This window comes from Rattus norvegicus, chromosome 2 (genome assembly GCF_036323735.1).
Source record: "Rattus norvegicus strain BN/NHsdMcwi chromosome 2, GRCr8, whole genome shotgun sequence".
Classification (NCBI taxonomy): Eukaryota; Metazoa; Chordata; class Mammalia; order Rodentia; family Muridae; genus Rattus; species Rattus norvegicus.
The window spans coordinates 81,534,011-81,553,107 of record NC_086020.1 but is presented as its reverse complement, the minus strand read 5'-3'; the positions used below and the strand labels follow the sequence as shown (position 1 = coordinate 81,553,107).

General features: G+C 37.7%; 1 long non-coding RNA gene across 1 annotated transcript in view; it reads left to right on the top strand.

The window, feature by feature from the left end:
• LOC134485868 (uncharacterized) overlaps positions 1 to 15,763 on the top strand; it is a 35,651-nt gene extending 19,888 nt beyond the window's left edge. Inside the window, exon 2 of the long non-coding RNA XR_010064162.1 lies at positions 15,627 to 15,763. This is a non-coding gene — a long non-coding RNA (uncharacterized LOC134485868). The remainder of the gene's footprint in view (positions 1 to 15,626) is intronic.
• The last annotated feature ends 3,334 nt before the right edge of the window (positions 15,764 to 19,097 follow it).

Sequence of the window (19,097 nt, the reverse complement as noted above, 5' to 3'; positions counted from 1 at the left end):
TCATCTTGTAATTCTGTTTGCTCCGGAATTTACTGGTTCACTGTCCAAATTGACTCACTGCATGCACTTAAACAATTATTGCGCCTTTGTGTGGATTTTAAATGTGATTCAGAAGGGAAAATATTATTTTCATGCCTGAGTTTTCTTAATTTTCTCTATTTCCATATATTTTTAATAAGTTCTGGTGGCCTATAAACCAACTGTCTTAGTTCTCAGCATATTTGAGATACTAACAATTCCAAGTTTATGTTTCACTGCTGGAAATAGTCCTTAGGCTTCTCACAGCGTAGCCTCAGAAAACATGTAACCACAAGTCAATTGAAGCTGACTTTTGAAACTCATGAGCAGAACAAAACAGTAGATTTTATCCAGGACATATACAGAAACAACAAAACATTGTAATGTAAATGTAGACTACAACAACAGGAGGAAGCACAAGCTTTAGTCATCTTGTCAACATTGTATCCAATTCTTATAGTTACCTTTAATTTAAATTAGATGATATTATAAGCTTCTGTTTGCATGGTTAATGGGACAAGAACAGTAGTTCTACCACCAAAATCATATACACAAATTTTTGTGAAAAAAGCTGATTTTATGTGTTGTTATTCCTTTATCTTAGCATGTGTGTGTGTGTGTGTGTGCGTGTGTGTGTGTGCGTGTGTGTGTGTGTGCGTGTGTGTGTGCGTGTGTGTGTGTGTGCGTGCGTGTGTGTGTGCGTGTGTGTGTGTGCGTGTGTGTGTGCGTGTGTGTGTGTGTGCGCGTGTGTGTGTGTGTGTGTGTGCGCGCGCGCGCGCGTGTGTGTGTGTGTGTGTGTGTGTGTGTGTGAATGCACACCATGGCACATATATAGAAATAAGAGGACAACTTTCAGAAGGCTTTGATCTCCTTTACTACATGCATCGCAGGGATCTAATTCAGGTCCTCTAAGTAGGGAGCAAACCCTTTGCCCACTGAATCCTCTCATCTGGGAGGAGATGATACTTAGCTCTTTATTACAGGTAACTTTAAATAGGAAACTTGTTGATATTCAACAGGCCACAATATGTATGCTTTTCCAATTTTAATATTAAACAGAATATTTGAATATTTTACTAATTCACTCAAAATGGTACCAATTATAGTACGTTACAATAAATATTTTTATAAATTTCAACATTTCCCCAAAATAAGCATTATAGCAAAAAGAACAAAGGGATTTTCTGTTTTTCTGTCTCTTTAATATCAGCAACCTTTGTTTTGGTATTAGACTGTGGTTAAGAATATGAACATATGCTAAATAACTAAATAACCAACTGAAAATTATGTCAAAGATATAATTATTTTTAAAATCTGAGATCCTATCATTAATCTTTAGGTTATTTCATAGAATCTATTATTGCATTTGATCAATTTTTTGTTTTGTTTTATTTTGAACACTGAATATATATATATATAATGGTTTTTTAATATTATACATTGTAAATTTAGAAAATATCAGTTCACGGAGTTGTGTATATCTCCTGAACTTTCACACATTTACAAATATACTAAGCAACATAAAAATCCTTTGTCAATATCACTGGCAATCTTGTCAGATTAATTCTTACAGATTGTCAGTGATATATGTATATATATATATATACATATATATATATCAATAACAAAAGGCTAAAGTCATGTAAGAGGAATCTTTATTAAGAAAATGCCTTCATAGGAGCAGTCTGCAGACAAGCCTATATGTAGGGTATCTTCTTAATTGATGAATTATGGAGTATGGTGCAGTCCACTGTGATTGCTGCCATCTCTAGACTATGGGTCCTTTTTAAAAATGGCTGTACAAAGAATGAGTAACAAGCCAATAAGCAGCACCCCTCCATGGCATGTGCATCAGATCCTGCCTCCAGGTTTCTGCCCTGTTTGAGCTGCTATCTTAATTCCCTTCTATGATGAACAATTATAGAGAAGTGTGTTTTGTTCATGGTGTTTTATTGCAACAACAGCAATAGTAACAGACGCATACAATTTATATATATACATATATATATTTATATGACATAATATATTATATACACATAAATGTAATGATCATAATATATTTTATAAAAATATAATATTAATATATAGAATATATGGGTATATTGATATATATTTCACAATTCTAATTTCTCCTAGAGACTGTAGGATATACCATGTTCTCAAATGTTATGTTTTGTGTTTTGTTTCCTTTGCAAATGAAATCTTGTTTAACTATTTTAGGGAAAATTCATGATGAAGAATTAGATCTAACTAAATGTCATGGCCTTTCAGTCATTTTTTTTAAGAAAGAAAAGTAGAAAGCAGAGTAGTTTGATATCTGCTTAGGACCCAATGAGCTCAGAAGTGCATTTTTGGCAGGCAGGGTCACGCTTCTGTGGGGAGCAAAGGGCTTGACGTGCGTGCAGTTTATCATGCAGACTGTCAAAGCTAATAGAATTTGATAGACAAGCTCTACTATCCTCCCATGCAAACATGGACAACCTAAGTGCTCTCAGGGAGCTACTGATAACAATAAACAGCTGTACATTAAACTGGGGGGTAGACTGAAGTTAAGACCACGGGTGGAGTTTGGCTGATAGTATCAGAATGTACAAATATACAAACATTTCACATCAAAAATACAAAAATAATATAGTTAAAACTGCAAAAGTAGATGTGAATTGTAATGATACCTATTTATTCAAATGTACCACATTTTAGTATATGTGTTGAGTAAATGAAACCTTATTTGTGGGGATATGGAATATGTTTTTTGTAAGCATGGGTTTCCATTAAGATAGTAAAGCAAATATAGGTAGAGGTAAGAATATTTATATTGAAGAATTAAATTAAATTAATTTATTAACTTTCTGAAGGTCTGATATACAAATGCCTAAAGAGCTAGCCAGAAGACTGCTAGAAAGAAACGTGGTGTATTGGCTCACATTGTGTTTCTTCCAAGTTTCATCTCTTATTCTTCTAAGCTGTCCTTTCCTTGCTCCCACTGCCTGCAGTGAGAGCTTGCATCATAGCACACAGGCAGCTCCCATCTGCATGTGTTTTACTTTTACTACTATGCAAACATTTTATTTCTTACTGCATTATGTTTTGTGGCCTTTTTTTGTAGTCTTACTATGCTTCAATTATTAACCTGAATGCTCAAATTAATTTTAATATTGTTTTAATTATTAAGGGAAATGCCATTCTTTCTCAAAAACAGTATTTTCCTACCTATATAAATATTTCTGTATTTTTCCATTAAGAATTCCTGTTTATTTCTCTCCACTGCCTCAAAATGCAAGTCTACTTCTGCAAGAAATCTACCCCTACAGCTCTAACAAGGATCTTTATTGTTCAGTGCAATATTATTTATTAGAACAAATTGTTAGACACAAGCTAACATACATAAAAGAGCCATGATGAAATATGGCATATGTCAATATAAATATGTCTGTTCTCCTGTAACATAAAACAAAGAAGATATAAACATGGTGCACAACTGCATACAAAAAAGATATTAGGACCTACCGATAGAATATATGGATATTATATTAGCTTATATTGTATGACATGTCTTTGACATAACAGACTACAATATGTGATACATGTTTATGTACAACTACATAAAAATAATCGTGTGGTAGTGATGAACCTACCCATTTACTTGCCTAACTATAGGTAGACTCTAAATTAATAGCTAAATTGTGTAGCACACAACAGATATGATATTTGGCAGTTAGTATCTGACAGGATGTTTCCCCAGAAGAAAACATACCATGATGATAACTACATTGAATCCATGAGGACATTTTATAAGAAGCAAGGTTTCATGCTCTTTAATAAGGTCCACATGATTTATGTTTAATCTACAGTTTGTTGAGCTATTGAATGATGTATGCATAGAAAATCTATAGCTACAGTAATGGGGCATGTATGTGTGTGCATAGAACCACTGTAGCCACAGTGATATGCATATATGTGTGTATATAAAGTCATTGTCATTTCAGTGATGGTGCATATGCACATTTCTATGGAGCAGAAATCTGGAAGAGGCTAACAAATCAAAGAGAAGATGTGACATCTAAGCTGTATAGCAGTGGGGATAGAAAATCGAAGATCTGTGTTTTAGTGACGTGAAGTCCTCCATAATGGAGAACTCATTGTGTGAGAAGAGATGAGTATTAGAGACATAAGCAAGTCGTTTATGAGTGAAAAAGAGGAATATGTTCAAATGTAGGGGCTCCATCTTGCTCCAGAAAACTTTGGATCTGCTCTCAAATCTTTGGACATGAATTTGATCTCCAGTCTTCACTTATTCTTCACTTGGCTTCCAAGTTAAGGGATGCTCCACATACACAGACACAGAATTAATCCCACCTAATCCTGAATGTAATGTATTTAGTAAGAGGTATTAAGATTTCACAGGATTTCTCAGTAATGGGAGAGAAATCTAGGTTCAACTCCCCAAAGAAACCCTGTAATCACACCATAGTGCTCCAGCTGCACACAGGCACCATCATAACATAAAACTCTGGATGCCCTTTCTGGCAGATGCCAAGACCTTGTCACCTGATATTTAGTTTAGAAAATTGGATAAGAATGTTTTGCCTATTTATTCAGTTACTTCATTATTTAACTCAAGGAGTGCAGTGTATGTGTGCAATTGTTAAGAATTAACCTACATGTTTCCTCATCACATAGTTGAGAAGGCGGCAGGTGCAGCACTTTAGTTACCGGGAAGTGTTTGACAACACAGTAATAATAAAGTGTGAGAAATAGTAACAAAGATCTTTGGCTAGACATCAAAAAGACTCCAGGGAGTCTTTTTCAATCTTAAATATCTTGTTTTGAAAGTTGCTTGATGGCCTCAACATCAGGTCTTCAATGAAGGAGTTAGAGAAAGGACCGAAGAACCTGAAGTAGTTTGCAACCACATAAGAAGAACAACAATACCAACCAACAAGAACCCCAGAGCTCCCAGGGACTAAATCACCAACCAAAGAGTACACAGGAATGGACATATGGCTCCAGCTGAATGTGTAACAGAGCATGGTCTTGTAGGACATCAATAGGAGGAGAGGGCCTTGGTCTTGTGAAAACTGGACGTCCCAGTGTAGAGGAATGCCAGGATGGCGAGGCAACATCAATTGGTTGATTGGGTTAGCAACCTCATAGAAGTAGGGGGATTGAGGATGAGATAGGGATTTTCTAGAGGGGAAACTGAGAAAGGGGATAACATTTGAAATGTAAATAAATAAAATATCCAATTAAATATTGCAGTAAAAAAATTAACAAGTGTACAACTAAAAAGAGAAAGTTGCTTGATGTTGTTAAATTCTAAGTTGGGCATTATTAATCCCATGATTATTTAAGCAGTATCTTATATAAAACATTCTTAGGAGTGAGAAGTTTGTTACAAATGAGCAGAAGAGGCTCAGAGGTATCCAGGAAGCCTCCCTATATGACCTACTCATGTTTTCACAAGAAAATTGGCTTGCACTTTCTATTCAAAACAAAGTGCAGAGTTATATCACAACTTCCACACTGTAAAATCGTTCCTTTGAAAATATGTAGAAGTGCCCCATTTGGTCTCAAAGTGAGAATTATTTGATTTTTTAAAAATATGCTAAAAGTATTATCCTAGCCTGAAAAAAATTAACTTGAAATTCTATAGTCAGACCTTCATATAAAATAGAGTTTTGAGGGTTGGAGACAGCTCAGACACTACAGGACAAGACTCAAAGTTTCTAAAAGCAGAATTTTACAAATACTTCTTTTTGTCTTACCAAATAACTCAGGCAAATGCACACTTTTAGACTAAACTCAAGTGCTCTCCTTAATCCTGGATCCTTTAGCTACTGTGCAGCCTCTTATACACTAAAATAAAGTTGGAGAAACACTTCTGTGAAAACAAGTCTTTACAAAGATAGAGAAACCCTGTAATTTTCAGCAAGATGATTATATAAAGGATTACCTATAATTTCATTTAATTGTACGTTCTTATTTCATTTTCTCAACCTAGCTTCTTTCTCTCCCCCTGTCTCCAAAGGAACATCTTATACTATCTTCAAAGCAAAATGTTCAGGTATATTTATGCAATTTGTGTCTAAAATTACAGCACTTTCAACAGAGAAGTTAAGACCCATTCTACATCTTTTGCTTTAGTACCAGTACTGAGAAAAGTTCTTTTCAAATGCTGAGCATAAAATATTGATCAGGTGCTGTGCACATAAGTGAAAGTAATAAAAAATCTAGATAAAAATTACAAGTAGGCCAACAAGTGTACATGTGTCTTGAATATGAGAACTCCCATCTATATTTTGGGATAACAGATTTAATCTGTTAAATCCTCATGGTGTAACAAAGGAGAGGGCTTTCTCTTATCCTTTATACTAAATAGTATCCCCTTCTGGGTAATAAGGGAGATTAAGTTTCCCTTTACCTTGTGTTTGTGAATAATTAATGTTACAGAGAACATGAGAAAGCAGGCATTTCTTTAAATTCTTTTTTTCCTTTTTTTTTTCCGGAGCTGGGGACCGAACCCAGAGCCTTGAGCTTGCTAGGCAAGTGCTCTACCACTGAGCTAAATCCCCAAGCCCCTAAATTCTTGATTTTAATTCTTCAGGCTACATATTTCCGAGTGGGGTTGTCTTGTCATATTCCATATCTGGTTTTCTGAAGAAGTTTCATAACATATCCCAGAATGACTTGGCTGCATTTTTCAATTTTAACTAGCAATGTTCAAAGGATCCACTTTCTCGTTATCATGTTTGTTATCATTTGGTTTTGATAAATAAATTAAAAAAACACACACCAGTCCTATAAAGTCAAAATGGTATCATTCCACTAATAAAAGGGATCTAAAATACTGTCTATTCCAGAGGTCTATGAAAGCTGGAGGAAAATCAAGGGCAGCTCTTTAGAAGGTATGAATGTTGAGTGAGTGATGAAAAATCTGAAAGCTTCTATAAGATTCTGAATAGCTGATTAATCATGGCTGCAGGTAACATTTCTAAGTTGTCCCCTTGCTAAAATAGTAGATATCATGTTAAGGATTCACACCCCAATCACACAAAACTGAACATGAGGGAAATGTTGATGCTGATATATTTACAAAATAATCTTATCGACCATGAAGGAATCACATTTGTTTCTTAATGTTCAAGTTTCTATTAAGTTGATCAGTGACTACATGTACTGAGAGTGAATTTTCCAAAACAAATCTATTCAATATAGCTTCAAAAAAGATTTAGAATAATCATTAAAAGGGGTTATTGAGGAAGGCACTAGAAGATAGGACAATCTCCCAGGCACATGGAATAGAAGAATTAATCTTGTAAAATTGGCTATTCAACTAAAAGCAATCAACAGATTGACTGTAATTCTAATACAAAATTTTATGATGAGCAGAGAGAGAAATTTAGACAGTTTACAACACTGAATGTTCTTATACAGCACCTGGGTTTAGTTCCCAGAGTATGCATGGTGGATGAATACCTTCCATAGCTTGAGTTACAGGGGTTTTACCGATCTCTTCTTCTCTCTAGTGGTACAGGGTGTGCAGATAGGGCACATATCCACATGTGTGGAAACATTCACACACATAAATAAGACGATATAAATCTTTTAGAAATTCAAGTGACATTCTTCATCAATAGAGAGGAAAACAGTCTTAAAATCTTACAGAAGCACAGAAGATTCTGACTAGCTGATTAATCATAAACAAAATAATGCCACTGGAATTAGCACCACGACTGGTTCCATGTTGCAATGAAAATAAAAATATAAACAGCACAGTATTGGCACAAAAACAGAAGTGTTGATCTGTCAATTATAATAGAGCCGCACACTATAACCCAATGATGATTTACACAGATGCTGTTTTAGTTAGGGGTTTACTGCTGTGAACAGACTCTATGACAAATGCAACTGTTATAAGGACAACATTTAATTGGGGCTGGGATACAGGTTCACAGCTTCAATCCATTATCATCAAGGCAGAATGATGGCAGCATCTAGTCAGGCATGGTTCAGGAGGAGCTGAGATTTCTATATCTTCATCTGAAGACAGCTAGAAGAAGACTGACTTCCAGGCAGCAAGAATGAGAGTATTAAAGCCCACATCTATAATGACACACTTTCTCCAATAAGGCCACAGCCCCTAAAAGTGCCACTTCCCTCGGCCAAGTATACAAACCCTCATATTCCACACCCTCATCTGAGTCTATGGAGCCATACATACTCAGAATAATAAAAATACATTTAGTCCAACTTCCAAAGCCCCATAGTCAATAGCAGTCTCAACAATGTTAAGACTCAATGAAGTTCAAGTTCTCTTCAATCACTTAACTGTAATCACCACAAGAAGACCGGAAACGAACTGAGCAAACTTTAAACTCTGTGTCTCCATGTTTGATTTCAAAACAGTTTTAGATCTCCAACTCCTTTTCATCTTTGTTGATTGCAATAAGCTTCTTTCTCCTGGGCTGGTCCCATGCCCTCTTAACAGCATTGCTCAGCAGATAGCCCAGGGCTCTGGCATCTACAACATCTTGGGGTCTCCAAGGCAACTTCAATGTTATAGCTTCTTGTTTTTTCTTTTTCTTTTTTCTTTCTTTTTTTAATCTTTATTAACTTGAGTATTTCTTATTTACTTTTCGGTTGTTATTCCCTTTCCCGGTTTCCGGGCAACATCACCAACCCCTCCCCCTCCTCTTCTATATGGGCTTCCCCACCCCATCCTCCCCCATTACCGCCCGCCCCCCAACAATCACATTCACTGGGGGGGTTCAGTCTTGGCAGGACCAAGAGCTTCCCCTTACCACTGGTGCTCTTGCTAGGCTATTCACTGCTACCTATGAGGTTGGGGCCCAGGGTCAGTCCATGTATAGTCTTTGGGTAGTGGCTTAGTCCCTGGAAGCTCTGGTTGGTTGGCATTATTGTTCATATGGGGTCTTGAACCCCTTCAAGCTCTTCCAGTCCTTTCTCTGATTCCTTCAATGGGGGTCCCGTTCTCAGTTCAGTGGTTTGCTGCTGGCATTCGCCTATGTATTTGCTGTATTCTGGCTGTGTCTCTCAGGAGAGATCTACATCTGTTTCTGTGTGCGTGAGGTGTGTATATGCTTGTGTGTGTGTGTGTGTGTGTGTGTGTGTGTATCTGTGTGTGTGTGTAGTGTAGTGTAGTGTATGTGTGTCTTATTCAGGATCTGCATTCCTATACAGAACATCATAACCAAGATGCAAGTTAGGAAGGAAAGGGTTTATTTATCTTGTACTTCCACAGTGCTATTTCTCACTAAAGGAAGTCAGGACAGGAACTCACACAGGGGAGGAACTTGATGAAGAGGCCATGGATGATGCTGCTTATTGGCTTGCTTCCCCTGGCTTACCAGTTTGCTTTCTAATAAAACCCAAGTCTACCTGACCAGTGATGGCACCACTCACAATGAGCCGGACCCTCCCACCTTGATTACTAATTAATAAAATGCCTTATAGCTAGATCTCATGGAGGCATTTCTTCAAGAGAGGCACCTTTCTCCGTGATAACTCTAGTGTCAAGATGACACACAAAACCAGCTGATACAATGTGTTTATTATAAGTGTGTCTAGTGTGTTAGTGTAGTGTTTGTGAATATATGTGCAGGTATTTGTGTATGCATGGTATGCCTTTGTTTATACTCCTCTTAAAGTCCTCTATCATCATCAGAAGATGTGTTATTAAATCCCAATCCAGGACATGCTGTGAGGGGAAAATTATGTTCTCATGATGCCAAGTAGTCTTGGTTTTTGTTGCCTAAGTTCTTGAGCTTGCCTCTAGCCATCTAGTTATCTCCGATGTTAGTTGGTTTTGCTGTCTCTGACTGGAGCTTGTTCCCCCTCTGTACCCATGAACCTGTGATCTTAGGTGTGTCAGCACTCCTAGGAGAACAGCTCTCTCCTAGTGGGATTTGGGTAAGGAGGCCTGTGGTACAGCTTTAGCTCCAGAGCACAGATGGAGATAGGAAATTTGTGTTTTAGAACATTTTATCTGAACTTTTATAAACTACAGAATTTTAAAGTTATGTTGAAAAGTAGATTAGTTACATCATTATGGAAATGTATATAAATACTATAAAATACAAAAAGTATATCATAATAGTCTAGTAATCCCAGTTCTAGACACACACATACCCACACATATCACGAAGCTAAAATTCCAACTTAATGTGCCAGTAGATATATTCAACAACTATTCCACTCCTGGGCATACACACAAAAGATGCTCCAAAATATAACAAAGGCACATGATCCACTATTTATGTTTATAGCATACATAACCTTTTTATAATAGCCATAAGGTGGAAAGAACCCAGGTGTTCTTCAACAGAGGAATGGATACAGAAAATATGGTACATGGGCACGAGGGATTACTACTCAGCCATTAAAAGCAATGACTACATGAAATTTTTAGGCAAATGGATGGAACCAGAAAATATTATCTTGAGTGAAAAAACCCAATCTCACACACACACACACACACACACACACACACACACACACACACACACAACATGCACTCACCGATAAATGGATATTAGCCCAAAGCCATGCAATGCATAAGAAAAAATTTGCAGATCATTTGAAGCCCAAGACGAAGGAAGAGCTAAATGTGGATGCTTCATTCCTTCTTATAAGAGAGAACAAAATACTCACGGGAAATGCAGGGACAAAGAGTGAAGCATGGACTGAAGAAAAGGTCATCTAGACACTGCTTCACTATTGCTGATGCCAAGAAGTACTTGCTGGCAGGAGTCAGATATGGGTGTCTCCTGAGAGGCTCTGCCAAAGCCCGAATGATACAAATGAGGATGATTATATAGCAAACCATTGGAATAAACAAGAGGACCCCAATGAAGGAGTTAGGGAAAAGTTTGCAACCCCATAGAAAGAACAACAATATCAATCGACCAGACAACCCAGAGCTCTCAGGAACTAAACCACCAATCAATGAATGCACTTGGAGGGACCCATGACTACAAACACTACATGTATATCAGAGGATGTCATTGTCCAGCATCAATAATAGGAAAAGCCCTTGATGCTGTGAAGCTCATTTCCCCAATGTAGGGTAATTCCAGGGTGTTGAGGTTGGGGTGGGTGGGAGTGGGACCATCCTCATAGAACCATGGGGAAGGTATGGGAGAAGAGGGAAAGAATATAACATTTGAAATGTAAATGCATAAAATATCCAAGAAAAGTAAAATTTAAAAATAATTATAGAAGAAACTTTACTAATGTAAAGAAAGAGATGCCCATGAACATACAAGAAGCCTACAGAACTCCAAACAGATTAGACCAGAAAAGAAATCCCACCATTACATAATAGTCAAAACACCAAATACACAAAACAAAACTAAAAAGGAATATTAAAAGCAGTCGTGGAAAAGATAAAGTAACATATAAAGTCAGACCTATCAGTATTACACCAGACTCCTCAACAGAGACTGTGAAAGCAAGAAGATGCTATGCAGATGCCATACAACCATAAGGGAACACAAATGCCAACCGAGGCTACTATATTCAGCAAATCTCTCAATTAATATAGATTGAGAAACCAAGATATTCCATGATATAACCAAATTTACACAATATCTTTCCACAAATCCAACCCTGCAAAGGATAATAGATGGAAAACTCCAATATAAGGAGGGAGCTACACCCTAAAAAAAGCAAGAAAGTAATCTTCTTGCAACAAACTAACAACAAAAAAATAGGAATCAATAATCACTTTTCCTTAATACCTCTTAACATCAATGGACTCAATTCCCTAATAAAAAGATATAGACTAACAGATTGAATAATTATGTAAACAGGAGCCAGCATTTTTCTGAATACAGCAAACCCACCTCAATGACAAAGACAGACACTACCTAAGAGTAAAAGTCTGGAAAAAAATTACCAAGCAAATTATCCTAAGGAACAACTTGGAGTAGCCATTCCAGTATCAAATAAAATCGACTTTCAACCAAAAATTATCAAAAAAGATAAGAAAGGACACCTTGTAATCATCAAAGGAAAAATCTACCAAGATGAACTCTCAATTCTGAACATCTATGCTCCAAATTTAAGGGCACCCGCATTCATAAAAGAAACATTACTAAAGCTCAAAGAACAAAATTTACCTCACACAATACTAGTGGGATACTTCAACACAGCAATATCATCAATGGACAGATCAAGAAAACACAAACTAAACAGAGACACTGTGAAACTAACAGAAGTTATGAAACAAATGGATTTAGCACATATCTATAGAACATTTCATCCTAAAACAAAGGAATATTATTTCTTTTCAGCACCTCATGGTACTTTCTCCAAGTTCACCATCTAGTCAGTGACAAAACAGGCCTCAACAGATGGAAATAGATTGAAATAATCCCATGCATCCTATCATATCACCATGGTTATATTGAAGACTGGTCTTCAATAAAAACAATAAACAACAGAAAGTTCACATATATATGAAAGCTTAACAACACTCTACTCAATGATAACTTGGTCAAGGAAGAAATAAAGAAAGAAATTAAAGACAATGAAAATGAAGGCACAAAATACCAAAACTTATAGCACACAGTAAAAGCATTGCTGAGAGAAACACTCATAGCTCTGAGGGCCTAGAAGAAGAAATGGGAGATTATATGCACTCTAGCAACTTGACAGCACAACTAAAAGCTCTAGACCAAAAAGAAACAAATATACCCAAGAGAAGTAGAAGGTGGGGAATAATCAAACTCAGGACTGAAATCAACCAATTAGCAACAAAAAGAACTATACAAAGAATAAACAAAACCTGCAGCTGGTAGTTTGAGAAAATCAACAAAACAGATAAATCCTTTGCCAAACTAACCAGAGGGCACAGAGAGTGTGTCCAAATTAACAAAATCAGGAATAAAAAGGGAGACATAACAACAAAATCTGAGGAAACTTAAAAAAATCATCAGATCCTACTACAAAAACCTCTATTCAACAAAACTGGAAAATCTGGATGAAATGGAATTTTTTCTAGACAGATACCAGGTACCAAAGTTAAAACAGGATCAGATAAACCATCTAACCCATCCCACATCCTGTGAAGATATAGAAGTCATTAAAACTTTCCTAACCAACAAAAGCCCAGGACAAGATGGATTCAGTACAGAATTCTGTCAGACCCTCAAAGAATACCTAATACCAATACTCTTCGAACTATTTCAGAAAATAGAAGCAAGCAGCACTACCTAATTCTTTCTATGAATTCACAATTACACTGATACCTAAACCACACAAAGACCCAACAAAGAAAGAACTTCAGACCAATTTCCCTTATGAATATTGATGCAAAAATATAAAATAAAATTCTGTCAAATATAATCCAAGAACATATCAAAACAATTATTCATGAAGATCAAGCAGGCTTCATGTGAAGGATTCAGGGATGGTTCAATATAGAGAAATTCATAAAATGTAATTCACTATATAAACAAACTCAAAGAAAAATCACATGATCATTTCATTAAATAAAAGCATTTGACAAAATTCAACACTGCTTAATGGTAATAGTCTTATAAAGACCAGGAATTCAAGGCCCATACCTAAACTGAGTAAAAGCTATATGCAGGAAACCAGTACCCAACATCAAATAAATGGAGAGAAACGATGCAATCCCATTAAAATCAGGGACTAGAAAAGGCTGATAACTCTCTGCCTACCTATTCAATATTGTACTCAAAGTCCTAGCCAGTGCACTGAGACAAAAAAGGGAGGTCAAAGAGATACAATTTGGAAAGGAAGAAGTCAAAATATCACTATATGCAGATGCTCCAACATATAACAAGTTCATAGCAGACTTATTTATAATAGCCAGAATTTGGAAAGAACCCAGATGTCCTTCAACAGAGGATAAGTACAGAAAATGTGGTACATCTACACAATAAAATACTACTCAGCTATTAAAAACAATAACTTCATGAAATTCTTAGGCAAAAGGATAGAACTCGAAACTATCATGCTGAGTGAGGTAACTCAACCACAAAAGAACACCTATGGTATGCACTCACTGATACGTGTATATTTTAGCCCAAAATCTTGGAATTTATAAACCTTATGAAATTCAAGAAGAAGGAAGACCAAATGTGGATCCTTCAGTCCTTAGAAAGGGGAACAAAATACTGAAGGGAGGTAGAGGGTAGGAGGGATTTGAAAGGAAGAGAGGAGGGGAGGGCAAGAAGGGAACCAGGATCAGGTATAGGAGGAGACAGGGATGATATACAGAGGCTTGGGAATCTGCAGAGAGGTTTGTAGAAATGGGGTATGTGGAACTGGGACTAGCCACAAGCAAGTCCTAGATGCCAGGAATGCAAGAAGCTCCCAGGAACCAATGGGCATGCGATTAGCTGAAATGCCCAATAAAGGGGAGGAAGAATCTGTAGACACCATCTCCAGAGAGTACGCAGGGCTCCCAGTTGGGGTATGGGTCTACACACTCATCTCCAAATTTTTAACTCAAAATTGTTCCTATTTAAATGGAATAGTTTTACAATCCACCAACAATGTGGGAGTGTTCCTCTTTCTCCACATCCTCGCCAGCATATGCTGTCACCTGAGTTTTTGTTCTTAGTCATTCTGACTGCTGTGAGGTAGAATCTCAGGGTTGTTTTGATTTGTATTTCCCTGATGGCTAAGCATTGAGCATTTCTTTAAGTACTTCTCAGCCATTCAACATTCCTCAGCTGAGAATTCTTTGTTTAGCTCTGTACCCCATTTTTTGATAGGGTTATTTGGCTCTCTGGAGTCTAACTTTTTTAGTTCTTTATATATTTTGGATATTAGCCCTTTATCATATATAGGATTGGTATAGATCTTTTCCCAGTCTGTTGGTTGCCATTTTGTCCTAATGACAGTGTCCTTGGCCTTACAGAAGCTTCGCAGTTTTTTGAGATCCCATTTGTCGATTCTTAATCTTAGAGCATAAGCCATTTGTGTGTTGTTCAGGAAATTTTCCCCAGTGCCCATGTGATCAAGTCTCTTCCCCTCTTTTTCTTCTATTAGTTTGAGTGTATCTGGTTTGATGTGGAGGTCCTTGATGCACTTGGACCTAAGCTTCGTACGGGGTGATAAGCATGGATCGATCTCCATTCTTCTACATGCTGACCTCCAGTTGAACCAGCACCATTTGTTCAAAATGCTATCTTTTTTCCATTGGATGGTTTTAGTTCTTTTGTCAAAGATCATGAGACCATAGCTGTGTGGGTTTATTTCTGGGCCTTGAATTCTACTTCACTGATCTATCTGTCTGTCTCTGTGCCATTGCCATACAGTTTTTAATCATTATTGTTCTATAATACAGCTTGAGGTCATAGATGGTGATTCCTCCAGAAATTCTTTTGTTGTTGAGTATAGATTTTGCTATCCAGGGTTTTTATTATTCCAAATGAATTTGCAAATTGCTCTTTCTAACTCTATGAACAATTGAATGGGAATTTTGATGGGGACTGCCATGAAGTGTAGATTGCTTTTGGAAAAGTGACCATTTTTACTATATTAATCCTACCAATCTATGAGCATGGGAGGTCTTTCCATCTTCTGAGATCCTTTTCAATTTCTTTCTTCAGAGACTTCATGTTGGAAATCAGTCTGGAGGTTCTTCAGAAAATTGGACATTCCACTACCTAAGGACCCAGCTATACCTCTCTTTGGCATATAACCAACAGATGCTCCAACATACAACAAAGACACATGCTCCACTGTGTTTGTAGCAGCTTTATTTATAATAGCCAGATGCTGGAAAGAATCCAGATGCCCTTCGACAGAGGAATGGATACACAAAATGTGGTACATCTACACAATGGAGTAATACTCAGTTATCAAAAACAATGATTTCATGAATTCATAGGCAAACGAATTGAACTAGAAAATATAATCCTGAGTGAGGTAACCTAATCACAAAAAAACACATATGGTATGCAATCACAGATAAGTGGATATTAGCCCAAAAGCTCTAATTACCCAAGATACAATCCACAGACCACATGAAGCTCAAGAAGAAGGATGACCAAAGTGCAGATGTCTTGCTCCTTCTTAAAAGGAGGAACAAAAATATTCATAGGAGGGGATATGGAGGCAAAGCTTGAAGCAGAGACTGAAGGTATGGCCATTCAGAACTTGCCCCACATGTGGCCCATATATATACAGCCACCAAAACTAGATAAGATGAATGAAGCTAAGAAGTGCTTGCTGACAGAAACCGGATTTAGATATCTCCTGAGAGACACAGCCAGAGCATGTCAAATACAGAGGGAAATGCTAACAGCAAACCATTGAAGTGACAATGGGACCCCTATTGAAGGAATTTGAGAAAGGATTGAAAGAGCTGCAGGGGCTTGCAGTCCCATAAGAACAACAATGCCAACCAACCAGAGGTCCCAGGGACTAAACCACTACCCAAAGACTATACATGGATTGGCCCATGGCTCCAGCAGCACATGTAGCAGAGGATGGCCTTTCTGTGCACAAAGGGAAGGAGAACCCTTTGGGCTGCCAAAGTTGGACCCCCAGTGTAGGGGAATGTCGGGCAGCAGCGGGAAGGTAGGATGGATGGGAAGGGGAACACCCTTATAGAAGACCGGTAGGGGGAAGGGATAGGAGGCTTATGGACAGAAGACCAGGAAAAGAAATAACATTTAAAATGTAAATAAAAATTATAACCAATAAAACTAAAAACATACTAAAGGTAATATGGAGAGAAAGTGTGGAGCAGAGACTGAAGGAAAGCCCATCCAGTGACTGCCCCACCTGGGAAGCCAGCCCATATACAGACACCAGACCCATACACTATTGTGGATGACAAGAAGTGCTTGGTGGTAGGAGCTTGTTATAGCTGTCTCCTGAGAGGCTCTGCCAGAACCTAACAAATACAGAGGCAGATGCCTGCAGCCAATTATTGGACTGAGCACAGGGACCCCAATGGAGGAATTAGGGAAAGGACTGAAAGAGGTGAAAACGTTTGTAATCCCATAACAACAGTACCAACCAACCACAGCTCCTAGGGACTAAACCACCATTGAGAGAGTACATATGGAGGAAGCCATGGTTCCAGCCACATGTAGCAGAGGATGGACTTGTTGGGTATCAATGGGAGTAGATGCCCTTGGTCCTGTGAAGGTTCAGTGCCCCAGTGTAGGGGAATGCCAGGACGGGGAGGCAGGACTAAGTGGGGGACCACCCTCATAAAAGCGGGAGGGTGTGAATGGGATAGGGGTTTTCTGGAGGGGAAGCTGGGACAGTAGATAGCATTTGAAATGGAAATAAATAAAATATATCTAAGTAGAAAAAAAACAAGATTCTTCTACAATCACCAGAATTCACATAATACACTACTTTTCATGCCCTTAAAACTTGTTTTTAGAAGTGCCTCGGTGGAGAGGAAACCTTGGTGTGCTTGCAGATGATCAGAGTTTGAGTTTAAGCACCCACACCAGGCAGTTCACAACAGAGTGTAACTCCAGTCCAGGTGATCTGACACTCTCTTCTAGAATCCACGGGCACCCTCATACGTGTAAGCACACACACACACACACACACACACACACACACACACGCACGCACGCACGCACGCACGCACACACACACGTAAATATAATTTGCAGCTTAATGAAGATACCTCTTGCACTCTTTCAAGATGATAGGCAAGGAAAACTTAATATGTGCTTCAGTTCCAACGTACTAGAAAAGCTTAAACACCACAAGGTATAGGTGTTGTCTAGAATGAGAAGCATAAGAAAGACTAAGATTAACCTTAGCAAGTTCAAGCAGCCATTAAAATCGCTGACCTTTGACAAGGAGATCTAATACTGAAGAATCCCCACCTCCTGTATCGGCCCCTCCCAACATGTTGGGTAACCCAGCTGAAGAGTGTAATATCATTGAAAAACATCAAATAAGTTAAATGCTTTGGGGATCTTTTTTCATCTTAAGAATTATGATGTATGTATGGCATGTGACATTAATTGCCTTGATAGAACTCAGTGAAACACCAAGGTCAGTATCTTAATGTCAAATTCTGGTTCTTCAAACTGTTAGGAGAATATAGAAATTCTATGTAGAATATAGAATGTGAAATTAAAGAGTATTCTTCAAAGTGGAACTGAGTTTTCAACATGTCATTTCATGATATTTGTCCTCACTTTGCATAAAGTACACTCGGTTTAATGTTTAGAGCCATTCCTTGTGGTGTACAGATCAACAAGACTTATATTTCAGTGAAGCTAATGAACTAAAGATCAAAAGGCTAATAGTATTACAGAACAGGAAGAATGGGAAATGAAGAATCAAGAAGAGGTTGATTATGAAGTTTGTATGTCAAAACAATAAAAATTAAGGAACTTTGGATATATGAAATTATCACCAGATTTTTAAGTAATTTTTCTGTAGATATAGCATATCTGCTGTCTGGAGTACAGGGGACACATACAAGTAAGATGACCTTCTGTTGCTCTGCTTGGTCTAGAATTTATATTATGTAGCAAGGCTTGCCTCACAGCAATCCTCCTGCCTTGAACCTTCTGTCCTTGGCATGGTAGACACGAGTCACCATGTGTATGCTCTAAAAGCTATCTTGGCTTAATTGCAGCTTTATATTATGAGCTTGCAGTGCTATACTTTTACATCAGAAGATGCTACAGTTCTGTAGAGGCTTCCAAAGAAAAAAGAATAACAACCAGTCTTGAAAGATGGTCATGCAAAGATTTTGATCTTAAATCTCATTGACTATGAACTGTACCATATGGAAACTGAGTTATTTTTTTTTTGTTTTTTTGTTTGTTTTGTTTTGTTTCTCTCTCTCTCTCTCTCTCTCTCTCTCTCTCTCTCTCTCTCTCTGTGTGTGTGTGTGTGTGTGTGTGTGTGTGTGTGTGTGTGTGTGTGCATGAGAGAGATGGGGGAGGGAAAGGCAGAGGGGGGAGGGGAGGGGGAGAGGAAGGGGAGGAAGAACTGGAGAGGAAGAGGGAGGGGGAGAAGGAAACTTACTATTTTTCTCCCTCTCATTCTTCTTATCTCTTCCTTAGATCTCCTTCTTTCTTACTATC